A 26684-nucleotide genomic window follows, 5' to 3' on the forward strand; every position below is an offset into this window, starting at 1 on the left:
TGAACTGGTACCTATATGGGATGCTGGTGCCACAGGCGGAGCCTTAGCATACCATGCCACAGCTCTCACCCCAATAAATATTTTTTTTTTTTAAATGCTCTTGTGTGACCAGAGCAGACTTGATGTGTGATTATTCCTCTCTTGTGTGGCCTGGAAGTCACATGATACTAGGATCTTCATTTTCCTTAAATAAAAACAACTTGATCCAAGTTCTCACATAATATTTATTAAATGTGTCAAATGTCTGCATAAATTGTTGAATTGCTATTTCAGTCGAATAATTTTTACCTTATGTTTTCTCATCTTTTTGACACAAGTTCCAAACCACTGACTGGAGAAATATGTAATACTGAAAGTAAAAATTCATAAAACTGAAAGTCTCAACTTGAGCCAAGTTTTGACTAATACTATAAGACTTACATTAATAATAGAATCATTTATTCATTTAATTCCAAGCAACTTCAAGAGCTACAAGAGGTATCAAAGGCCTTAGAAAACTGTCATTTTCTTCAGTATTCTTATAAAATGTTTCATATATGTTATATTTATGGGCAAACACGCAATTTTAGAAACTGGGAGAAAAGGGGAACATTTAGTCTTCTCTTTTTATTATAACAAATTCTAAAGTAGAGTGCAAAATTTTGGTCTATATGATAGGAGATGATAAAGCATTGGTCTTTAAGGTTGAAGTTATTCGTATTTCCTGCCACATGAAAATGAACGCATACAAACACTGCAGTGAGTGCCGCCCAGTAGGAACATGGGCAAATTCTTTGAGAATCCCAGAATTCATTTAACTTACCTGTACAACTTGAGGTAAGCAGTTCCTTGCAACTGGGCACTACCTTTTCTGGGAAGATTTCTCCATGATCTCCAGTTCTAGCCACTCCCCTCCTTCTCGAACTGCGGATCCACGTTTCTACCCGCCTCCTGGTCTCTCCATCTGGATAGCAACAGATCATACACAGACCTAGAACTCATTTACACACCCACCTCTTCCCCGAGGCCATCTAAGCTCAACACATGGCGTTGCTCTTCCATAGTCAGGAGGTCAAAAGGGTGGGAAATTTCTCTCACTGCGCATGCTTAATTAGGCACCAAGTCCCACGGAGCCTATGAAACATCCCCAAAATTTATATGCTCTATTATGTTGCCAATGGCTTTGTCCTACTCAAGTCATTCTTTCCTGGCAAGAATAATATTTCAAAAGACTCTGAACAGACTTCTGTTTCTGGCAAACTGAAAGAACAGTAACTGAATTTATGCTTCCGCTTGAAACAACAGAAAATCTGAACAAATCCATGAAACAATGGTTCACAAAACCCTGGTCATCGGGCAGCAAAGGCACCAGTCCCTGAGAGGTGAGAACCAAGTAAGTTGAGCCCAGTGGTTGCCCTCACTTTGTGCCTTGACAAAGTCTTCAGTCTTAACACAGGGAGGGAAAACCAAGCCTACCAGTATCCCTGAGCTGAGGACACGGAACTATGAGTGTGAGGAAGTCAATGCGATCGGGATTACTGGGAAGGTTAACAGAAACGAATGAATGGAGGCCCCAGATGTTCTCAGAGGTAACCCTGGATGCTCAGCTGAGGATGGACCACCACATGCACGTGAGGCCAGGTAGAAAAAACAAACAAACAAACAAACAAAAACAAAAAAAAAAACTCAAGATCTCAAAGGGTACAATGGACTAATCACACAGAGCTGAAAAAACTGTCTACTCCCACTACCCAGATTAGAATACCTCAGGATTCATGGGGCAGCAGTAACGTGGGAAAAGCAGTCCTAGAGCAAACAGTGCTTTGGTCTTCCTTAACAGTTTTAAAGCCAGACCCAAAAGAATTGGCTGTTCCTAAGTAATTTAGGTGTAAATTGGAAGAAAGCTCAATAATGTTTATAGGACTATAAACATTAGATATTATTATATCTATTAAGATAAAAATCAGTTCTGCCATTCAGTCAGAACTCCTAAGTCAGGAAGAGATGACTCATGATTCCCATATCGGAGTCCCAGCTGCTCTGCTTCCATTCTGCTCCCTGTTAATGCACCTGGAAGGCAACGGAAGATGGCTCAAGCTCTTGGGTCCCTGCCACCCATGTGGGAGACCAGCATGGAGTTCCAGGCTCCTGGCTTCAGTCTGGCCCAGATCTGGCTGTTGTGCCACTGAGGGAGTGGCGCAGCAGATAGAAGATCTCTCTCTTTGTGTCTCTCCCTCTCTCTGTTACTCTGACTTTAAAATAAATAAATCTTTTAAAAAATCTGTGATGAAAGAATTCTTTATATTGTGTTAAAATCAGATGCTCCATTTGCTTTTGTTTAGAGATAAGATTTATTTACTTATTTATTTGAAAGGTAGAGTTACAGAGAGAGAGAGAGAGAGAAAGAGAGAGAGGTCTTCCACCCAATGGTTCACTCCCCAGTTGGCCGCAGTGGCTGGAGCTGGGCCAATCTGAAGCCAGGAGCAAGGAGCTTCTTTCTGGTCTCCCACACGGGTGCAGGGACCCAGGCACTTGGGCCATTATCTACTGCTCTCCCAGGCCATAGCAGAGATCTAGATGGGAAGTAGAGCAGCTGGGACTCAAACCAGCACCCATATGGGATGCCGGCACTGCAGGCAGCGGCTTTACCCGCTATGCACAGCACCAGCCCAATGATGATCCATTTTCAAACTTGGCTTCAGATTTGAAAGGATTATGATAAGAGGTAAAGAAAACAAATCCATAACAGATATACTTCCAAATAATATTTCTTTCAAAACAACATGAATCCTAAGCACATACACAGCCAGAATATACTGCAGAACCTGGCTATAAATTTTAGTGGGTGGTTCTCTGAGCTACGGCAGTAGGAGGAAAGTTGAAATGTTGGCCAGCGTTGTGGTGTAGAGGATTAACCCACTGCCTGAGACACCAGCACACCATATGAGTGCCAGTTGGAGTCCCAGCTGCTCCACTTCTGATCCAACTCCCTGCTAATACGCATGAGAAAGCAGCAGAAAATTGCCCAAGTGCGTTGTCCCCTCATTCTACTGGGAGACCTCGACAGAATTTCAAGCTTCTGGCTTTGGCCCGGCTGTTGAGGCCATTTGGATAATGAACCAGCAGAAGGAAGATCTCTTTCTTTCCTTGCCTCTTCCTCTCTCTCTCTCATTCTGCCTTCCAAACAAGTAAAATAAATCTTCTTTAAAAAATTAAAGGGGCAGGTGCTGTGGAATAGCAGGTGAAGTTATTGCTTGCAGTACTGGCACCCCATATGGACTTCAGTTCGTGTTCCAGCTGCTCCACTTTCATCCCAGCTCCTTGATAATGCACCTGAGAAAGTAGTGGATGATGGTCCAAGCACTTGGGCCCCTGCAACCATGTGGGAGACCCGGAAGAAGCTCCTGGCTCCTGACTTGGGTCTGGTCCAGCCCTAGCCATTGCAGTCTTATAGGAAGTGAACCATCAGATGGAAGATCCTTCTATCTCTCTCTCTCCCTCTGTAACTCTCCCTTTCAAATAAACAAAAAATCTTTTAAAAAAATAAAATAAAACTCAGAAGCAAACCCATCATTTTGCCCAAATTCTTTCTGGTTTGGTAATATTATCAACAATGTTCATTGCTTAGTGTTATAGTCCAGTTTTTCCATCTCTTCTCTTTCAAGTCATATTCCTTAGGCATTTTTTTTTTTTTTGGACAGGCAGAGTTAGACAGTGAGAAAGAGAGACAGAGAGAGAGTTATAGACACTGAGAGAGAGAGAGAGGAAAAAAAAAAGGTCTTCCTTCCATTGGTTCACTCCCCTAATGGCCACCACGGCCGGCGCTGCGCCGATCTGAAGCCAGGAGCCAGGTGCTTCCTCCCAGTCTCCCATGCGGGTGCAGGGCCCAAACACTTGGGCCATCCTCCACTGCCCCCACCCCCCACCCCGGGCCACAGCAGAGAGCTGGACTGGAAGAGGAGCAACCGGGACTAGTACCTGGTGCCCCAACCGGGACTAGAACCCAGGGCGTCGGTGCCGCAGGAGGAGGATTATAGGCCTATGTTTTGAAAAGAATCCTTTTAAAAATGTATTTATTTTTGGGAAGAGCCTTTGAGGGAAGATCTCCTATCTGCCAATTCACTTTGTAAATGCCCAGGACACCCAGGGCTTGGCTGAAGCCAAGTCAGGATATGTGAACTCCATCCAGCCTCCAACATTGGGAGTAAGAATTCAGTTAGCTGAGTTATCACTGATGCCTCCTAGGGTCTGCGTTGTCAGGAAACCAGAGTCAGGAGCTGAACTGGGAATTAAATCCAGACACTCCAAAACCAGATACAGACTTTCTAATTGGTGACTTAACCACTAGCCCAAATGCCTGTCCCTGAAAAGAATCTTAATCAAGGTTAAAAGGCAATACAAACCTCTTGAAATCCAGAAGAAACCATAAAAATAGTAAAGTATGATTAATACTATTCACGTTCACATATGCAAGAATTACTCAGACATTTTACCAATTTCACAATATAAAACTATAAGAAAAACTTGGTCACATGTTGTGAGGTGCATAAATGTTTGCACCTTTTAATTCACAGTGGAAATGGGAGATGCCATATAGAATAAACAAGACACATTCCCTGTGCCTTTCAGGTTAGAGACATAGGAAATATGGATGCTTAGAGAAGTTCCCTACCTTATTCAGATAGTTGGCCCCCTTAATCTGCTCAGTCTTCCTCCTAAGAATCTCTCATCTAACTATCTCTATAGCAATCTCCACAAATAAATATATAGTAATAATTATGATAATCACATGACAAAACTTTACATTAAATGTCATTTTGCCATTTACAAAGTCCTTTCATTTCATTTTCTCTTTTGAGCCTTACAATGGCTCTGTGAAGCAGTCATGGTGGATTCTAACCTCCAATTTTACAACTGAGGAAAAGCAAGATCAAAGAAGTAAGGTTCTTTCCCTAGTTTCAGCAACATATATTAGATGGTGCATCCAAAATTCAAAATAAAAAAAAATTGTTTGGACTTAAATGTAATTCAATGTTTTATTTAGTCCTTTCTCAGTAGGTTGCAGTTTCTGTGTTGACTTTGGAAACCAGGAATAGAAATGAAATAAAAAATTTCTCCTCCCCAACTCATGTAATTTGAACAAAATACAGATTTAGGAACCACTTTAGGCAAAGATTCACCAAAGGCAACCAAACAAGGAAAGAGCCATGTTTCGAAAAACTAATGGCTCAGTTTTTAAGAGAAATAAGAAAGATCTGGCTTAACTCTGCTATTAACACTAAGCCTGGGCCCCAAAAGGCATGGCTTCACAAATAGAAGAAGCATACTGAGCTCATGCTCTTGTTCTGAGAGGAAATCACATTGACTAGAGCGGTATAGAGTCAGGAAGTCTTCCATGCCAGAGTCAGCCTGACCAGAACTGAGCAAACCCGAAGAAAATCAAAATAGATGCAATGGAAACTGAAAACTTATTACAGGAAAGGGAGGGAGGGAGGGCGCAAACTAAAGGGAAAACCAATTTGAAGATCAGAAGAAAATTATTAGCATTTGTTTCATGCCATAGCATAAGTTAATGAGATTATGAATTCCATAATGGATGAGCTCAAAGAGAAGGTGATAAAATTATGGTACGAGATGTAAAGGAAGATTTGACTGAAACTCTGCCATAGCACTACCCAAAACTAAAGCACGGCAAGGAAGAACAGACACCATTGACTATGACCTTCTAAAGGAACAAAATATGAATTCAATTAGAAAATCAATAAATGAAGAACAAATGATTAAAATCTTAAATAATGATAATCAAGATACTAAAAATGAAGTAGAAGTTGTTCTAAAAGACACAATAGCAGAAAAAAATCTCTACACCCTCATCCCAAATGAAGGGAAAAACAGGACATTCAAATCAATTCCAAGACTCAATACAGACACTACCTTGGTTAGTTCCTAGACATTAAGAACTAACAGTTCTGGCCGGTGCTGCGGCTCACTAGGCTAATCCTCTGCCTTGCGGTGCCGGCACACCGGGTTCTAGTCCCGGTCGGGGCACTGGATTCTGTCCCGGTTGCCCCTCTTCCAGGCCAGCTCTCTGCTGTGGCCAGGGAGTGCAGTGGAGGATGGTCCAAGCACTTGGGCTCTGCACCCCATGGGAGACCAGGATAAGTACCTGGCTCCTGCCATCGGATCAGCGCGGTGCGCCGGCTGCAGCACGCTGGCCGCGGCGGCCATTGGAGGGTGAACCAACGGCAAAGACCTTTCTCTCTGTCTCTCTCTCTCACTGTCCACTCTGCCTGTCAAAAAAATACAAAAAAAAAACAAACAAACAAACAAACAAAAAAAACCTAACAGTTCTTTAGACACCCAAGGAAGCATTACTTCCTATGCTGGTTAATATTCTGCACCAACTTGACTGGGCCATAGATGTGCAGACATTTGGTCAAACATTATTCTGGGTGTGTATGTGAGGGTGTTTCTGGATAAGATTGGCTTTTATAGCAGTGGACAAGGTAAAGCACACAGCCCTCCTCACTGTAGGCAGTTCTCATCCAATCAATCAAAAACAGGAATAGAACAAAAAGGCTGAGTAAGAGGGAGCTCAAGCTGAATCCTTGGCCCTTTGCAGCCTTCAGACTGAAACACTGGTTTTTCTTGGGTCTCTAGCCTGCCACCCTCCCCACTGAGCTAAAACCAACAGCTGTTGTGGGTCTCCAGTTTGCTTACTGCACACTGTGGGACTTCGAGGCCTCCATAGTTGCATGAGCCAATTCCTTAGTCAGTAAGTCTGTACACATGGAGAGACACACAAGCATACTTCAAAAGGTTCAGGGAAAAACAACATTAAAAGATATGCTGATTTTGGTGCAAAAAATATTTTAAATTTCAAGCATAGTTTTTTCAAAATATGCATTTTCATGAGTTTTTGGAAAACTCTGGTATGCATGGATTTCCTTTTTTTGTACAAAACAAACTTATCTTTAATTTCATTTTCAAGAACTTTTTGAAGTACCCTTCTAAACACACACCCTGCCATACATACCCATACACACACCCTATTGGTTCTATTTCTGTGGAAAACCCTGACACACCTACAAGGTGCAAGAAATCCTTCTGGCCTCCAATGTCTCCATAGTAACACACAAAAGCAGACAGCGGAGAAAGCTGCACAGAATCCTAATGGAAAGAAAGTGACTCAGGAGCACTGATTGTATCGCGGCATCTTCCGAGGACAAAGGCCAAGCCAGGTATTTTCAAACGTGAAACGGCCAGAGAATAACCTCAATGTGCCCTTCTTGCAAAAATATCTTACAATGAAATCTAAGCAAATAAGATAGGAATCAAAGTAAAACTCAGGGAAGCTATGGTACAAAGGCAGGTGGGGAACAGAACAGAAAAGTTATACGAAAGCAATGGGAATTATTAATGCAGATGTAGGCATTATAAATCTACATAAACTGAAAATAACAATTCAACTGAGCAAAGGAAGTTGGGCAAAGGGGAGGTGGAGAATGACAATATTAATGTTCACATTCTCTGCCACTGAAAATTGGGGAAACATATACTCTTAGATGTTTTTCACAACCTTTTTTTACAATCTAAAATAGAGAGCTATTTCAGGAACTATTCCTAGTGGAGGAGAATTTTTAAATTAAAGAAATGTACATAATAATTATACATATTTATGAAATACACTGTGACATTTTGATATGAGCTACAATATGAAATGATCAGAGTAATTAGCATAGCCACCACCTCAAGAAAAGGAACTTTTCTGAAATTCAACAATTCCTCCAATTGTCTTCAGTAGATTTTTCTTCCTTTAAATTTGATGTTTTTAACTTTTAAAATATTTATTTATTTATTTGACAGGTAGAGTTACAGAGAGGGAGGGAAAGACAGAGAGAGAGAGAGATCATCTATTCTCTGGTTCACCCCCAAAATAGCCACAACAGCCAGAGCTGGGGCAGGCCAAAGCCAGGAGTCAGGAGCTTCATCTGGGTCTTCCACATGGGTGTAGGGGCTCAAACATTCGGGACATCCTCCACTGTCCTCTGAGGCCCATCAGCAGGGAGCTGGATTGGAAGTGGAGCAGCTGAGACTCAAATGGGTACCTATATGGGATGCTAGCACTGTGCCACAGAGCCGGCCCCCAGTGATTTTTATTGAGAAATATCACTTAACATCATGACACTCATTTTTGGGTATAATTAGCCAGTCTCATTAATTTTTTTAAGATTTATTTTATTTTATTTTTTGAAAGGCAGAGTTATGGGGCGGGGAGGACAGAGAGATCTTCTACCAGTTAATATCAAGGCCCTTCATAGCTATCTTCTATCTTCTTTCTGATAAAAATTTCACACAGTGTCTACAAAAAGTGACTCAAAATTCTTGCAGGCAACCTTGTCTCTCAATGGAGAGAACTAGAGACCCTTTTGAAGGAAGAAACTCAGATCTTTTACTCCCTCCTACTTGAAACATTCATGATAACGGTGCCTGCATTTTCCCTCCATAGTAAGTAAGTAAAAACCACCGAGACACTGCCTTCAACAAAGCAGAAGTCTCGTCAGCATGGGCAGTGGCAGCAGGTGGACCTAGGTTTGCGTTTTCTAGCCGTTTGACTTGGGGCAAGTTCTTTCCAATTCTCAGAGGTAAGACCAGTGACCATGGTATTATTGATGGCAAGAACGAAATAGCTTGTGAAAATAAATTGGCACATATTAAGTCTTCAGTAAATGGCAGCTCTTATTATTTTCCTGGTAGCTACAGGTTGACCTAGACTATTGATAGGCTTACTTCCTAATAAACCCATCTCACATTGGCAATATTGCAAATGGAAAATGCTTTTAACCCACCTAACCTGCAGAACACCACAGCTCAAATAGTACAGTGTGCTGCCGGGCATGGGTGTCTCTCCTCAGAGTCCCGGGGCTAACTGCGAGCTGTGGTTCATTGTCACGTTCCAGAATCGGGAGGGACTGATGGCCTTGGAAAAGAGGAACACTTAAAATCTGAAGGATGGCTTCCTCTGAATAGATCACTTTCGCACCATCATAAAATGGGAAAGTTTCATGTCAAACCATTATAAAGTCAGGAGAGTCTGTACTTATTTCACTGAATCCAAAGGAGACACTTGGAGGAACCAGCAAACTAGAGAGCACTCCAGAAGCTCCTCCAAAGGCAGCTTTAGGTACTTTGTGCCTACGGTGGGAGTGTGAGGGCCCCTTCCAGGAGGGCTGGGAATGGGCAGTCCCAGCAATGAGCAGCGGTGGAAGGCTCTGTGCTCCCCGGCACTTCTATACCCACACACAGCTTGGCCCATGCTTGAATCAAAGAGAACGGAGGTCTCTGCTCATTATTTCACGGAATCAGCTTTGTGACATGTGTCTGGATTAATGTTTATGAGCCCTTAGAGTATATCATTTACCAAGTCATAAAGTGCAATCAGGCTGTTGGACTTCCCAGAATCCAGGGACATGAGATAGTGTTGGGCCTTTCCAGGTGAATGAATGACCACAACGAAAGCCTCTCTTATCTTCACCCAGCCATGGCACTCAAGGGCATAACTGCCTGCCTCACTGGGCCACCAAGTACTTCCTGGTCCGGCTTTGTGAGCAGTGCACACTCCTCTTTTTGAGAAGGGTGTTTACAGGCACACATAGTTATCCAGAGGAACAATTCTTTAAGCAGTCACCTTAGACTTGGCCTTTGTGAGAGAAAAGTAAACCTGAGCTTTGTGGGGATTAAAGATAAGAAAATACTGTGTTCGCGCTACAGGTCCAAGTCCAGTCTCTTACCCTCGCAGAACCTGGACTCTCCGTCATCAGCCTGAGTTCACCAGGTGTAAGGGCTTTCTCTTGGGCTCGGGGAGTAATCCTGAGTTAGCCCAGAGAACATTCCCTCCCTCCCTCAGGAGTTGATGGGCCATATGCAAGGGCACCTCGAAAAGTTTTTGGGAAATGGAATGAAAAGGTAAGTTCATGGGACAGGCATTTTGCCTTTGGCATTTAAGGTGCTCTTGTCTCACATCAGAATACCCGGGTTCAATTCCTGGCTCTGGCTGTTGGCACCAACTTCCTGCTAATGCACTCTGAGAGGCAGTGATGATGGCACAAGTGGCTAGGTTCGGGCCACCCTACTGGGAGACTTGGATGGAGCTCCTGGCTCCTGGCTTCACCCACTCTGGCTGTGTGGGCAATTGAGGAATGAGCCAGTGGATGAGAGCTCTCCCACTCTGTCTCTCTCTTCCCACCCCCACCTCAAATAACATTAATAATTGGAGCTGGCATTGTGGCATAGCAGATACAGCTGCCACCTGTAACACCAGCATCCCATATGGGTTCCAGTTCGTGTCCTGGCTGCTCTGCTTCCAATCCAGCTCCCTGGAAATGTGCCTTGGAAAAACAATGGAAGATGGCCCAAGTACTTAGGCCCCTATCACCCATGTGGGAGACTGGAAGAAGCTCCTGGCTCCTGGCTTTGGCCATTTGGGGAGCAAATCAGCAAACAGAAGATCTCTCTCTGTCTCTTACTCTCCTTTTCTAACTCAGTCAAATAATTAAATATTTTAAAGCATATAATATTAATAACTTTTTAAAGATTTATTTATCTGAAAGGCAGAGTTACAGAGAGGCAGAAGCAGAGGAAGAAAGAGAAAGAGAGCGAGAAGAGAGATCTTCCATCTGCTGGTTCACTCCGCAAATAGCCCCAATAATCGGAGCTGCAATGATTCGAAGCCAGAAGCTAGGAGCCTCCTCTGGGTCTCCCACGTGGGTGCAGGAGCTCAAGGACTTGGACCATCTTCCACTGCTTTCCCAGGCCACAGCAGAGAGCTGGATTGGAAGTGGAGCAGCCGGAACTCAAGTCAGCGTCCATATGGGTTGCCGGCACTGCAGGAGGCAGCCTCATCCGTTATGCCACAGTGCTGGCCCTGTGTAGTTTTTCATATTCTGAATTTCCATGAACTTTTTGAAGACCTTTGTATCTTGAAGCCCATAATTACTGGAATAGCTCTCCCCATCACTCTGTACTTCAGTTATTTAACAAGGACAGATGAACAAGTTGCAAATATGTTCTGCACCTGTCTATTTGACACCTGTGGCAAACATGTATTTTGCCTGTGTGTGTATGTCTATGTGTTTCTACCTCTCTGTGTAACTGCCTTTCAAATAAAAGTAACTCTTTAAAAACAATAAAATAGTATGGAGATAATGACAATAACTTTCGAAATGGAGTCCTTACTTCTAATATTTTCCTCCCAGACTACTCTAGTTGCACTGACGCCTTCCTCCATTCCCTCAGTCAAACTGCATTGGCTTCTGTTTGCCTTCACAGAAAATGCCTCCTAACTCTTGAGCTTGACAATCAAAGCCACACAAACCTGTTCCAATATAGCAATTTTAAAAGATGTATTTATTTACTTATTTGAAAGGTGGAGTGAGAGAGAGGGAGACAGTGAGAGAGAGATCAAGAAATCTACTGCAATGGCTAGGGCTGGGTTAAGCCAAAGCCAGTAGCCAGGAACTCCATCCAGGGCACACGGGCCATCTTCCACTGCTTTACAGGTGCATTAACAGGAGACTGGATCTAAAGCGGAGCAACCAGGTCTCCTTGAACCTGTGTTCATACAGGCGTCAAAGGTTGCAGTTTAAGCTGCAGTGCCACAACACCAGCCCCTCTGATGTAACATTTTCATAGTCCCCTTCACACTTCCTGGGCACCTACCAAAGTCACTCATCCCCTCCTCACTTCCCTGCACACTCCGACAGTTTCCACTACAAGCTACTCTGTCCCTGCACATCCAAATTCTGCCTTGTTGGGTTTGAAGAACTAGCAAAAAGTGGCCCTCAATAAATGGTAAACACTCCCTGTTATTTGAGAAAATGAATTTTGCCCCTTGTGTATGCTCAAGCATAGAACTCTCTGGCCACTACAGCATCCATGGTTTAAGAAGCGCTCTGACTGAGAAATCTCGTGTGATGTTTGATTGTAGGAACAGCTTCTGAGTCACTCAGGGTTCTCCAGGAAATGGAACCAATTAGTTTGGGTATGCATGGAGGAAGAGGCTTATTTTATTTTAAGAAATTGACTCAACCAGTTAAAGGAGGTTTGGTAAATTCAAGATTTGTTGGGTAGGCTGGCAGCTGGAGATCCAAGCAAGAGGCCAAAAGCCAGTTTGCTGACAGATTTCTTTCTTAGTTGTGGGAGGTAAGTCTTTGCTTCACTAAGGCCTTCAACTGATTGGATGGGCCCATCGCCTTATGGAGGGAATTCTGCTTTACTCAAAGTCCAATGGTTTATTGATCCCATCCCAATAACACTTGCACAGAAACACCCAGAATAGGGTTTGAGTAAACATTTGGGCGTTACGGTCCAGCCTTTTAAAAAAAAAAATGTTTATTTGAAAGGCAGAGTTACAGAAAAAAGAGGGAGAGACAGAAAAAGGTCTTCATCTGCTGATTCACTTCCTAAATGACTGCAATGGCCCGGGCTGGGCCAGGCCAAAGCCAGGAGCCCAGAGTTTCTTCCAGGTCTCCCATGTGGGTATAGGGGCCCAAGTACTTGAGTCATTTTTGACTGCTTTCCCAGGAGCATTAGCAGGGAGCTGGATTGGAAGTGGAGCAGCCAAGACTGCAACAGGCATCCATATGGGATATTGGTGCTGCAGGTGGCAGCTTAACTTACTATGCCACAGTGCTGACCCCAGCCCAGCAAACCGACAGCAAATTAATCATCACAGCTTCTAAAGACCCTCCGAATCTACTCCCACTGCGACTCTTATGATCATAAAAGGGGAAGTTTCTTCTGGTCCTTAGAATTTTCTCTTTTATTCTATAGTCATCACCAAAACTGGCACTTGTGAATAATATTAAATTTTTCCCATTAAATATGGGCATAGAAAAGCAGAGGTCTTGAGGGGATGGGTGGGGCAAAGGTTCCCCTTAGCACAGCTGACATATGCTCTTGCCTTAAAAAATAATAGAGAGCTCTTCCAGGCCAGCTCTCTGCTGTGGCCAGGGAGTGCAGTGGAGGATGGCCCAGGTGCTTGGGCCCTGCACCCCATGGGAGACCAGGAAAAGCACCTGGCTCCTGGCTCCTGCCATCGGATCAGCGCGGTGCGCCAGCCGCGGCGGCCATTGGAGGGTGAATCAATGGCAAAGGAAGACCTTTCTCTCTGTCTCTCTCTCTCACTGTCCACTCTGCCTGTCAAAAAAAAATAAATAAATAAAATAAAATAAAATAAAAAAATAATAGAGAGAAGTAAAAGGAAATGACTAGAGAAAATTCAAATGAATGGCATAAGTCACCAAGCTCCTAAAGAACAATTTCTGGTTCCACAGTTGCGTATTAGTGCATAGATGTGGAGATCTGACTACGTCCTACATCTGCCTGGAATCAAGCATTTCCTACCCAAATAATTTCTCCTTTTAATTCCTAGAGGGTTTTTTTTTTTTTTCCTATACCTTTTCTCACTCCCTCTTTCTGCTGGAGGAGGGGCCAGCCATTTGCAGACAGACTGTCCTGGGAAGGGAATAGGCTAGGCAGGCTGAGTTTAAAGTCCAGCCAAAACCCTCATCCTTATCTCATGGTCAATTATCCCATGAGGAAACTGCCCAGGCACTGAGATACCTTCTCTTTCTCCAGGTCAAAAGTTATTTCCTCACCAACCCCCCTTTTTTTGTTTTGTTTTGTTTTTTAAACAAATTTTACCCTTAAAATAGGAGCTCAACAGCAAAGCTCTTTCTGAGTATATCAGTTTGATAGTATATAATAATGAATAGACTCATTCAAGTATTGGGGGGTATTTGGCCACCTTGAAGGTAAGGATTTGTGGGGCTTCCATTAACATATGATCATTTTCTTGACATAGTTGGCAATAAATTCAGCTGCTGTGAGCTTGGGGGTTCTGCTGACCGTCTACCATAATAAGTGAATAATAGGTAGATCTATAGTGCATAACATGGAGTACACACACAGAGAATTATCTACCTAGCATATCTTTTCTAAGAATTTGTTTCTTCACCACCCTCATTCTTAAAAGTAACCCTCGCCTACATATTTACCAAAGGAGCCACCATATACATATAAAGGGCTTTGCTCCCTGGTTATTGCTTACTCACTCATAGGTTAGCACTGGGATTAAACTGGACCATAGTACTTCTTTATGGCCCATAGTGTTGGGATAAATTTCAAGCTGAACTAACTCTCTTCAGTGGCTCCAAATCTACATGTAAACCTCACGTGCCTTTGGTAAGAATATCTTCCACTAAGTTGAGAAAGCCAATCTAAAATGAAAGTAAAGCCAACACTCAGAGAAGAACATGAGGTTGAAAAGAATCTTGACATTTCAGTCCTTGGCTCAAAGTGTTCATAATCCAGCTGTATCTCTGCTCTCCCTCTGTCTTGATTATTCATCATTTCCTGGAATACCGAAACAAAATATTAGTATTCTTGCAATCAGTTGCCCTCTTTCCTAAAACAGTTTATATTGTGTTTTTAACATCTGTAACCAGGAGATCCTAAAAATTACAAAATAGACACTGTCCAATGCTCAGATTATATACTGATGACATCACTTGATTGCTTGGAGAATTATGTAAGATAATTAGCACAGAAATGCCTTGTCATCTGTACAACATGATTCAAGATGTGACTCTTCTGAGGCCCATATATTCAATAAAAATTCCTACTCAAAGACCAAAGAGTTTATCATGCTTCATATTTTCCATACTGTTCTGTACTTTTTATAATGTATTACAAATTTTTGTGGTTTAGAGGGTTACCTAACATGAAGTCATCCTTAGGGCAATAGAATATTGAGGGGCCAGCGCTGTGGTATGGAGAGTATGGCCGCCACCTGCAGTGCCAGCATCCTGTTTGGGCACCGGTTTGAGTCCCGTCTGCTCCACTTCTGATCCAGCTCTCTGCTGTGGCCTGGGAGAGCAGTGAGGATGACCCAAGTCCTTGGGCCCCTGCACCCACGTAGGAGACCCGGAAGAAGCTCCTGGTTCCTGGCTTCAGATAGGCACAGCTCCAGCCATTGCAGCCAGTTGGAGAGTGAACCAGCAGATGGAAGACCTTTCTCTCTCTTTCTGCCTCTGCCTCTCTGTAATTCTGCCTTTAAAATAAATAAATAAATCTTAAAAAAAAAAAAAAGTTCTAACTAGCAGTTGGTGATATCATAGCCAGCCTCTGATGCAGTGCACGGGTCAGTACAATATCAGGTGGTAGAACCCAAGCTGAATACCCACGGTGGATGGACTCATGGATGAAAACAGGTTTACAAACAAAATTAAACAACATTTGCAGCAGTGAATATTTTCTTTACATGTTACATAACTTTGAAATAACTTTGAGTGAGGTAAATATGGTTTTACTTACTAGGAAAATGTGTTCAAAACATGAGATACAAGAAGAGAACAGAGAGGTTGTATAATGAAAAAACTGGTACTTTCTTGTCTATAATATTATCTGGTATGGATTTTTCTTAGCTATGTTGCCCATAAGATTGCTGCCCAAAGACTAATCCTGAGATACAGTGATCAAAAGAAAAGTTATATGAAGAGACCACTAGGCCTGGGCAACATGGAATTAAGCAAACTTGTTTGTTTTGCAAATGATTTCTCAGTGCTTTATCATCTTTGTGAATCTCCAAGAGGGGCTTAAACCATCTCCCAAACTTATCTGATCATGGGACTCTTCTCTTTTGGAAGCATTTTTGAGATGAATGTTCCATGAAACACACTTTGGGAAAAGCTGGTCTAACCAACTCTCATTGAGTACTCGCTATTTTGATTACCTGGCTCACATATAGCTTTATAAACAGAGGTGGCCCTGTTAGTTAGCAGAATACCTAAACTTAGTTTGTCTACACCTCCACCTCCCATCAAACAACCATTGCTTCTGTTGTTACAATGCCATCCCCTTGGTTCTGATTACTTTTTGCTGATCTAGTACCCAATATGGAAGCTCCCAAGAAAACAAACAAGGTAGGCCAACATTTCTCAAGCATTTCCAGGACAATTCCTCTAGTGGCAGAGCAGGAGGAACTAACAGCCCTGAGAATCTGCTTGAAGTAGCTGAAAGCTCACTAGTGATTTCAAATGTTCTGGTGGTTTTAATATTCATATGAGTTTTACACTCAGTACCATTATATACCCAAGTTTGCCTTAATATAAAACTACATCACAGGCACTGGTGCTGTGGTATAGCAGGTAAAGCCGCTGCCTGCAGTGCCGGCACCCCATATGGGTGCCAGTTCGAGTCCCAGCTTCTCTAATTCCCATCCAGCTCCCTGCTATACCCTGGGAAAGCAGTAGAAGATGGCCAAGTCCTTGGGCCCCTGCATCTACGTGGGAGACCCAGAAGAAGCTCCAGGCTCCTAGCTTCGGATTGGCCCAGCTCCAGCTGTTGTGGCCATTTGCAAGAGTGAACAAGCAGATGGAAGGTCTCTCTCTCTCTCTCTCTCTCTTTTTCTCTGTGCCTCTGTAACTCCACTTCTCAGAGAAATAAATACATCTTTAAAGAAAAAAAAAAAACTACATTACATGACTTGGCAGCAAACACAATCTATCCCAATGAAGATGGGCCATATTCTAGCCCGTGACCATAGGCAACCTGTTCCGTGTTTCCCCCGACTGCATGTAGAACAAGCCTTGGGGAGGGGGCCCTGGTAAGAGCACAAGTGGGAAATCAGCAGGCCCACAGAAAGGGGCAGTAGTAGGGGAGTACCAGAGCACCGGCACAAAGCCAGAAGACACTTGGCCACCACGAAGGCGAGGTGTTCCCGGAGAAGGGGACAGAGCTGGAGGTGGTGCTCTGGGAGTGAGCAAATGGAGAGGCAGTCCCCGAGCTCCGCCCCCCGCCCAGGCCTCTTTCCCCTCCCTCCTTCTGATCCGGAAGGCTGCTCTGTGTCCACACTCACCTTTCTCTCCACTTCCTCCTTCCTCTTCTGTCCCTTAAACTCATGTTGATTACCCCCTCCTCCCATTTTCTTTATTTCTTCTACTTTACCCCTAATCCAGTGTACTATTTATTATTGGGGGGGCAGGGCAGGACAGAAGGTGGATGGACAGGTGAGGGTGACCAGGAGCAAACCTTTGGCTTTTCTTTGTGCAGAAGGAACCAACTTCAGTTCCTTTTGCTTCATGCCATAGGTCCCAAAAGGATATGAGCACAAGGTGGCTGGGAGTGGGGGAATTCTGCTACTTTCTTCCCACTCTGCAATAACTGGTATTGATGACAGTGTCAGAAGCGGCTTTCCACGTCCAGTGTTAGTGGTTTTCAAGCTTTTGAAACTGAACACTTTGCCAAATCAACTTACCTGCAGCAAAGAAAAGTAGTATTTTTAAGCATAAAGATGTAGCCATTATATTCAATAATCAGGATCCAGGAAACACAACAGGAAATAGCTATGCGCTTCTCCCCCACTGCCAGTGCATGCCCATTCTTTGGGCTGGTGTTCCTCTTCCTTTGGAGGCAACTTAGTGCCAGCCTTTTCTGATCCCATTTAGATCTAAGAAAGAAAAAAGAAAAGTCCTTTGCTCACTCTTCACCTTCAAAGAGTTTCAGGTCAGCTATCAATCTGGGGAGTTAACTCCATGCTGCTGCCCTCCCAGGGTGAGTCTGCTTTCGGCTGGCTTCCAGTACTAGGAGAAGGGCTTTGAGCTGGTTCATTCTTTAGGTTGCCACCTTCTTCTGTTTTGCTCCCTTTAATTGATGGAGTCTCCCCCACATCTGCCAGATTAGAAGGTCAGGAGAAAGGTGGAGAAAAGTTTTCCTGAAGGTGCTGCTGTGGGTAGCACTGGTGCTCTCTGAGCCTGAGATGTGTAAAATGTTGCCTCTTTCTCCTGTGGGGTTTTGAGAGACCCTGGCATCTATGGACTTCCATTTGCTGTTCTTGTGACATTCGGTGTGAATGTCTTGAAGTGGGTGACTTAATGCTTCCATCAGCCCCTACCTCTAGCCTTTTTCTACTGAGATTTCCTGGCCTTAGGCTGGTGAGGCAGAATCTAAGGCAACTCAAGCCAGCTCATCCTCTGTCTTAGAATGTACAGGTCCATAGAAACATGCAGCTGCTATTTTTCATGAAAAGGCTTGTGCCTCCCTAATATACATCTTTATCTCACCTGCACAGCCTCTGGCTCTGATCGCTAGATGCTGGGCCACTGCCTCCCCTCCCTTGCAGGGGACCCAAGTGCTCCAAGTGGTCTCCCTGAAGCCCTCATTGCTGGTTGTGGGTAAAGGGCTCTAACAGCACCCTGACAACTCTCTCTAAAGATCTGAAAATCTTCCTTCTAACCATTCTTGGTTAGAACCTTAATCTCTCATTCCAAAGTAGGTGAGGGGTAAAGATTGCAAAACTAGTTTTCAACATCTTTGTGTGGGTTCTGCCCAGCAGATTTCTCCTACAATGTATTCTGAGTTCACATTTGTAACATTTCCACTAAGATGCCACATAGATGAACTCAGGAATTTGAAAACAAGAGTTAAGAAAGATTGTTGAGTCAAAGGTCAGACATTTGCAAAACCTTAGAAACAGCTGCAGAGAGCCTTCCCCACTGACAGCAGTCCTTGCTGTTAGAAATGAGGAACCTGAAGCCTAGATGAGGAAAGAGAATTTACCCAGGATATCATTGTTGTAGGCAGCAACATTGTGGCCAAATCATGGTCCCTTAATACCTATCCCCGTGGATTCATTGCCACGTGGTCTGGGCCACATCCCATGACTCTCGGAGAAATAGATGAAGCTTGTATCATTTGGGCAGCCCCTGGAGCTCCACTGGGAGAAACCTGGCTTCAAGCTCCAGCTGCTTCCTGTGCTCCCTGAGTGACCCTGGGCACAGCTCTTGTCTCTAAGCCTTGGTTCTCTTACACAGCATTGATAATGGTATGAAGAACAAAACGGGTCATTGATAGAAATTACCTTAGGCTAAAGCTAGTTGGGGGAGGAGGGTTGTATGTGACCATGGTCTATTTAGGATAACCTTGGTCTCAAAATTATTGGAGATTTATTATAAGGTCACTCATTTTTGAAGGTCATTGGTCATCAGATATACATAATCTAAACAAATGTCTAAGATTTTTCACATAACCCTTACGTATCTGTGCATCAGTGTCTCATTACTTTGCCTTTAAAAAGAATACAGGGGCTGTCATTGTGGTGCAGTGGGTTAAGCCACTGCCTTGGATGCTGACATACCATATGAGCACTGGGGTTCGAGTCCTGGCTGTTCCATTTCTGATCCAGCTCCCTGCTAATGTGCCAGGAAAGCAGCAGAAGATGGTACTTGAGCCTTTGCCACTCATATGGGAGACTCGGCTGAGGCTCCTGGCTTTGGCCTGGCCCAACCCCTGCCATTGCAGTCATTGAGAAAGTGAACCAGTAGATGGAAGATCTCTCTCTTTCTTGCTCTCTCTATCTCTCTCCCATAGATTAAAGGATTTGAAGAGAATGGTATGTTACAGTATTAGAGTAGTAAAATACTACACATTTTGTCTATATCCAAACGCTGAGGAAAACAGCTGGATAAGCAAACAAATTGAGATTACAAAGCACCAGGAAACAAAGACACAGGTGTCAACACAGGGCTGGGTAAAACAGTGTCCACAGCAACAGGACTGCTGCTCCCACAAGGCTATGGAACAGGGTGCAGTCTTTCTCTGAGGACTCTTTCTGTAACAAGCCACAAGGCACACACTTCAGTGCCCCATGCTGTCTGAAAGTCTATCTAACACACAAAGAAAAAATACACACCAGGTGGCTCTCTCAACAGGAGTCCCTGGGACAAATCCGTGCCAAAGGCACAGAGAAAGTCAGAGCAGGTCAAGGGGCATTTTACTGGGGCTCAGAGGCAAGGGTGTTGTAATCAGCTTCTTCCCCAAGCAGGAAAACTCGCCCTCTATCCTTGCTTGAACTCTTTCGGTTGCAAAATACATGCAATGCTCTTAAAAGCCCTCCAGAAAAGACTTTAATCTTCATTGTCACCATTTCTGAAAGAAGGGAGAGAGATCAAAGGAAAGTGCTTCTCTTGGACTAAAAACTCTAGCTTCCTTCCAATTCCAACCTCCTATAGGAGAGTATGTGGTCACTCTTGACTTTATTTTTATTTGTGATTATTAAAAGCAAGGGAAGTAAGTTTAAAAAAAACCGCAAGTGCAGACCTCAGTGAGTGGTATGTGGGAGATGAGGGCCCAGTATAGCAGGGCACAACATATCACCCGTGAGTCACAGGGTGTGGCAGTCCAGTTAACTCTACAACTCACAACAGGTCCATTATTTCCACTGCTTAAAGCTGTCTCGGGTTGTCGATTTTCTCAAAATAATCATATATTCATACTAAATCATTTGTGTTTTGTTTTTTTGCTTTTTAAAGATTTTATGTATTTAAGAGGTAGAGTTAGAGAGAGAGAGGTCTTCCATCTGCTGGTTCACTCCCAAAATGGCCACAATGGCCAGAGCTGGGCCCATCCGAAGCCCGGAGCCAGGAGCTTCTTCTAGGTCTCCCACATGGGTGCAGGGGTCCAAGGACTTGGGCCATCTTCCACTGTTACCCAGGCCATAGCAGGGAGCTGGATCAGAAGAGAAGCAGCTGGGGCATGAACCAGCGCCCACAGGGGATGCTGGTGCCACAGGCAGAAGCTTAGCCTACTATACCATAGTGCTGGCCCCTATGTGTTCTACTAAAGTTGAAAGGAGGGCTGACATTGTGGCATAGTGGGTAGAGCAGACGTCTGTGAGGCCAGCATCCCATCACGCCGCCAGATCAAGTTCTGGCTGCTTCACCTTTGTTCCACCTCCCTGCTGATGGCCTGGGAAAGCAGGGGAAGATGGCCCAAGTGCTGGGGTCCCTGCATCCACGTGAGAGACCCTGAAGAAGCTTCTGGCTCCTGGATTTGGCCTGGCTTAGCCTTAACCAATGCAGCCACTTGGGGAATGAACCAGAGGATAGAAGATCTCAGTCTCTGTGTCTCTCATTCTAACTCTGCCTTTCAAATAAATAAACTCTTAAAATAAACAAATAAAATTGAAAGGACATAGTCCATGGAGGCACACTGACTTCAAGTTTTTTATTTTAAAAAGTCATTTTTCCTTCACTTACTGTGGGAGAGAGGCGCCGAGGATCATCACTGTGCTAGTCTACGAGTCCGGTGGTCTACAAGCCTTGTCTTCTACTCTGAAAAGCCAAATTGCACTTGTCTCAGGTACTATGTAATTTCTGCAGGGCAGTTAGGAGACAAGTAAGCATCAAGCAAAACATGATTGGGTGCAGTTGGTGGGAATGGAAAGAGCAATGAGTTTTCTGGAAAGGCCTTGAGTGATCAAATCTGCCTTCAGTCAGCTTCCATTTGCCAAGCTGGCAGCTACTCTGGATTTTACTGAGCCGCTGTCTCCCCTCCACGGAGAAACAGAGTCTTCAGACTCTGTGTCCTCACAGAGAAGAATGCACTTCCTGGCTCCATAGACATTGAACTGTTTGGTCATCAAGCCCTAAATGCATTTTTTATCTAACCATTCCCCTTTCATTTACTTCTTATCTCCCCCAGGGACTAGCGCTGTACAGGCAGGAACTAGTGAGTGAAGGAAGAAATGGATATGTTAATAAACGCATATTGTCTGATTATATACAAAAGCATTTCTATAGCTTGTGACTGTAATCGTGTTTTTTGCTAATGTTGTTTGCTTGACTATGATGCTATTATTGTGATAAATGTACCTTTACATTTGTAAGACTTTGTGCTACTTACAAAATGCTTTCACATGCATTAGCGTATTTAATCTTCACAGCAGTACTGCAAAGTAGATATTATTATCCCCCACTTTAGATAAGATGGCTGATGTGTCCAAAGTATACAGTAAGCACAGAGCTGGACTTGAACCCAAGTTTTGCCACATACATCTCTGGCAGCCGTTTGCCCAGGTTGGAAGGTGCACAGAAGCTAGGGGTTATGTTCATTTGTAAACAGATGCTTGTTTCTGAAGATGTTGTAGTGCTGTGTCCAAATAGGGAAAGTGGTGTCTAAATGCTGGCATGCTCTCCTCCACAACTTGGCTTGTTGCTGGCTACACCTGCTTTTGAATGTACAACTGGTCTTATGCCAGGTCACTCAATAGGACTTCTATTTACGTATAGCTACTTCATACCAAAATAATTCGTGAAAAGGGGGAAATTTAGGCAATTAACCAGCTACTATTTTGTCTGCACAATGACCTTTGGGGTTTATTTTTTTCTCTGAGTTGAGTGGTATATCCATGAAGAAATCACAATTATTTCTTCTCTGCTTAAATGTCAGCCCACGACAGGGAGGGCAGCAGGCTTGAACAGCAGGAGTCAATACTAAAAAACTAGGCCTCAAAATGTGGCCTGCATCCTAAGGCCCCTGGTGCTCTTTTCTGTGCTAATGATCTGTGCTGTTGGCATTGCCACTGCAGACACACTTGGTATCTCAGAGCTGTAAGTGCTTTAGAAATCATTTAGTGTGGTACTTTTCAATTTTTGAAAAACTGGTACTGAATATTTTATCTAAATGAACCTAATATAGAAGCCCAATCAGCTCAGCAAATTCAAGCAGATTTGCTTTGGGTGATGAGGAGACTGTGATAACCCTAAAGGGTTCCTTCCTCATTGTGATCCTTGAGATACTCCACAGGACCCTAAAAGTAAGTTAACCCCAATATTTTACACAGGAGACAGAGGCAGCAAGAGAAAAATGATGAAGGTAAAGAACTTAGGAACCCAAGGCCGGCGCCGCAGTTCACTAGGCTAATCCTCCGCCTTGCGGCGCTGGCTCACCAGGTTCTAGTCCCGGTCTGGGTGCCGGATTCTTTCCCGGCTACCCCTCTTCCAGGCCAGCTGTCTGCTGTGGCCAGGGAGTGCAGTGGAGGATGGCCCAGGTGCTTGGGTCCTGCACCCCATGGGAGACCAGAAGCCCCTGGCTCCTGCCATCGGATCAGCGCGGTGCGCCGGCCGCAGCGGCCATTGGAGGGTGAACCAGCAGCAAAGGAAGACCTTTCTCTCTGTCTCTCTCCTCTCTCTCTCACTGTTCACTCTGCCTGTAAAAAACAAACAAACAAACAACTTTGGAACCCACTAACTTGGTTCTTTCTACTCTTTCAATGTCTGTGTTCCTCATCTCAGTTTACCTTTCATTTCTGCCTGGATTCCAATCACCTCCAAAGTCCACTCCCTGGCACCTGCTCACTGCCTACAGAACTATCTAAGCAGCCCCACTCTACCAGCGCTGCTTGGAGAGCTCATTCCCAAGAGACAGAGAAAACCCGTTACAGAGGCAAATTCTTGGATTCCTTTCTTCACAATTCTTTTTCCTTTTTAAAATTTTTATTTATTTTATTTGAAGGGCAGAGAGAGGGAGAGAGAGAGAGAGATTCTTCTCTCTGCTGTTTGACTCCCCAAATACCAGCCAGATACCTCCAACAGCTGTAGCAAGACCAAGCTAAAGCCAGGAGCCAGCACCTGGTGGCAAAGACCAAAGTACTTTTTTATTTATTTATTTATTTTATTTTTTGACAGGCAGAGTGGACAGTGAGAGAGAGAGACAGAGAGAAAGGTCTTCCTTTGCTGCTGGTTCACCCTCCAATGGCCGCTGCCGCCGGCGCACCGCGCTGATCTGATGGCAGGAGCCAGGTGCTTCTCCTGGTCTCCCATGGGGTGCAGGGCCCAAGCACCTGGGCCATCCTCCACTGCACTCCCTGGCCACAGCAGAGAGCTGGCCTGGAAGAGGGGTAGCCGGGAAAGAATCCAGCGCCCCGACCGGGACTAGAACCCGGTGTGCCGGCGCCGCAAGGCGGAGGATTAGCCTAGTGAGCCGGCGCCAGCCAAGACCAAAGTACTAGAATTATCACCAGCTGCCTCCAAGGGTGTGCAACAGTAGGAAGCTGGAATCAGGAATTCCAGCCGGGACTTGAACCCCCAGGCACTCCAAGAGGGAGTCTCATCCTAGGAATCTAAGCATTGTGCCAAATGCCCACCCTTTTTCTTGGAAATTCAGATGGAATTGGCCTGGCATGAAACTCAGGTGACTTGTAATCCACGAAGACTGGGAATCATTTGCTGGGTGGAGCAGGTCAAGGATATCCTCTTGCAAGGAAGGTAGAGCATAGTTAGGTGGGCCACTTATCTCCTGCAAAGCCAGAGAAGATCTAAGTATTGCCGGAAATTTTTCTCTGTCTCTCCATAATTGAGGAATGTAAGTTCTCTGACCTACAGAAAAATCTTCAACAAAAATTTTTCCATTCACTTTTGAGCTTACAGAGTTTTTGCAACATCATGTCTGACTTGCTTCAGCAGGAAGCAAGGCCTCAGCACTGAATTTCTGCTCTCTCACAGGCTACCAGCTCCTGATCAGCCACTGCTATTTGCTTTTTTTTTTTTTTTCTTTTTTTTTTTTTTTTTTTTTGGACAGGCAGAGTTAGTGAGAGAGAGAGAGAGAACGGTCTTCCTTACGTTGGTTTACCCCCGGAATGGCTGCTATGGCTGGCGCTGCACCAATCTGAAGCCAGGAGCCAGGTGCTTCCTCCCGGTCTCCCATGCGGGTGCAGGGTCCAAGCCCTTGGGCCATCCTCCACTGCACTCCCGGGCCACCGCAGAGAGCTGGACAGGAAGAGGGGCAACCGGGACAGAATCTGGCACCCCGACTGGGACTAGAACCCAGTGGGTCAGCACCGCAGGCAGAGGATTAGCCAAGTGAGCCGTGGTACCGGCAGTACTACTTGCTCTTTGCCTACAAGGTCCACTCCAGGCCCCTAATTCCTTCCCAAATTGGAAGTGTACTTTATCTAACATTCGGTCCTTAGCCTCCCCATACACCCTGGCCTGCAGGGTCAGCTGTACCCACTGTTTCCTCATTTAGCTGCTCTACACTCTCCAATGCTAGTAGCCAGTTTCCGATTTGTGTAACCTGAGTGCCTGCTCACTTGAAGGATCCCAGCCCTCTGCTTTGCTGGTATCATCCTTTCCTCCAGTCTTGCCATAAAACAGCTTGAGTCCCCCTCCCTACTTATGACATTCCCCTCTCCTTGTTTCAGGAAAATAAATATTTAAATATTTACCTTTCAAAATATGGAGCCGGTCTCATTTCCTGCCCAGAGACCATCTGGCTATAACCTGTCTCCTCAGTGAACTTGACTCCAGTTCAACTTGATTCTGCCATAGTTTCTGCTTGCTTTTCTGCTTGTCATAAAACAATAGGACCATCCTTCCCTTTGGGGTAAAGCTGCTGGGATGTTGGCCTCAGAGGATGGGAGCACAGAGAACAAGTTTTTCAGCATTACATCACCCCTTAATTTCCCTATAAATTATTAACACAAGGATATTGTATAAAAACAAGGTATTGAAGATTGGGGATAATGGGAATATATCTACAACCAGAGCTGAATTTGATTCTTCTCAAAGCCCAAGGAATAGGGATTTTAAACTTGTTATAGGGGATTCCTCATGGACAAACCTGCAGTGTCCAGTCTGCTCTGTCTCTTGAGGTTCTCAGAGCAAACCCCTTCCACAGCCCTCACTGTGAAAACAACTCCCCTCCCCCCATCAGAGTTTGGACATTTTAGTTCATTGGATTTCAACATTTTACTTATGAGAGGGCTCTTCTAATGAAACTTATATATAACTCCTTGTTTTATTTGGAAAAAATTGCAAAGATTTTTATGGCCTTTTAATGTCAAAGCAATACTATTGTTGGATTTTCACATTGTTTTACAATATACAGTTCACCAGTGAGATGTTGAATAGTTCTGCTTGTTAGTTCAAAATTAGAAAGTCTTTATAGATTTTCTTCTTTAAATAATATTAATTTTAGTCCATATGATATGTGGCAAAGATTTATAATTTCCTCCATTCTCACCTTCTGCCATTTTTGAACAGCAAAATGATTAACAAAAGGCAAACCAATGACCTTAACTAACGTTCTTGGTAATCTCTCAAGGCAGAGCAAAGCGGCCATTGTTCTGATCAATGAGATATCAGTGGATGACATTGGGTAGAATTTTTAGGAAATCTCTTCGAAAGCAGCAGAGAGTCAGCTGACAAATATTTTTCCTTACTTTGTTTTTTTTTTTTCCTTCCTGGAAAGTAGATATGTGCCGGAGGTGGTACAGTGAGCTTGGGCTGATGAGGCAATAAACATACTCTAAGGATGGCTGAATGGAAGTGGAGCAGGAGCCTGGATTATACTGGAACCGAGGCTTCACCATCCCGGCCCTGAAATGCCTAGCTCCAGACATGTGACCTGAAGAAAATAAAAGTCTTATTTATCTGACCTTCTATTTTTCTTACAGCCAAATGAAATTTCTAACTTCTAATGATCAGGTAAATGGTAGCAGAAGATATAAAGGTTTTCAGCATCTTAAATCTTAAAAATTAGGGTACATCTACAGAACAGGGTTAAACATTGTGTTACACAGCCATCAGGTATTTGCAAACAGTATCTGAAATCAAATCATCTGTTGCGGAATTGATCAATCATTCAAAAACATGATTCAGTTGTTAATAAAGACAAAAACACAGATGCTACCCTCACCCTCTCCAATTATTCCAGTAAAATTAATTTGGACATAGATAGAAAGGAAGACAGGTCTGGCATTGTGACACAGCAGATTGAGCTGTGCCTGTGACACCAGCAGCCCTATGAACACTGGTTAAAGTACATGCTGTTCCACTTCTGATCCAACTCCCTACTAATGCACCTGA

The 26684-nt window shown here is 44.0% G+C and overlaps 1 long non-coding RNA gene across 2 annotated transcripts; it reads right to left on the reverse strand.

The window, feature by feature from the left end:
- Positions 1-625: 625 nt before the first annotated feature.
- LOC149127064 (uncharacterized) lies at positions 626-26215 on the reverse strand. Of its 2 annotated transcripts, none has more exons than XR_016232548.1 (3): positions 25043-26215; positions 17297-17488; positions 626-943 (listed from the first exon to the last, which is right to left on the reverse strand). It is a non-coding gene; the product is annotated as an uncharacterized LOC149127064 (long non-coding RNA). The 2 variants fall into 2 exon arrangements; XR_016232547.1 differs by lacking the exon at positions 626-943 and adding an exon at positions 11432-14394.
- Positions 26216-26684: the final 469 nt, after the last annotated feature.

Source organism: Oryctolagus cuniculus, chromosome 4 (assembly GCF_051225735.1).
Source record: "Oryctolagus cuniculus isolate XC-2025 breed Fujian yellow rabbit chromosome 4, ASM5122573v1, whole genome shotgun sequence".
Lineage (NCBI taxonomy): Eukaryota > Metazoa > Chordata > Mammalia > Lagomorpha > Leporidae > Oryctolagus > Oryctolagus cuniculus.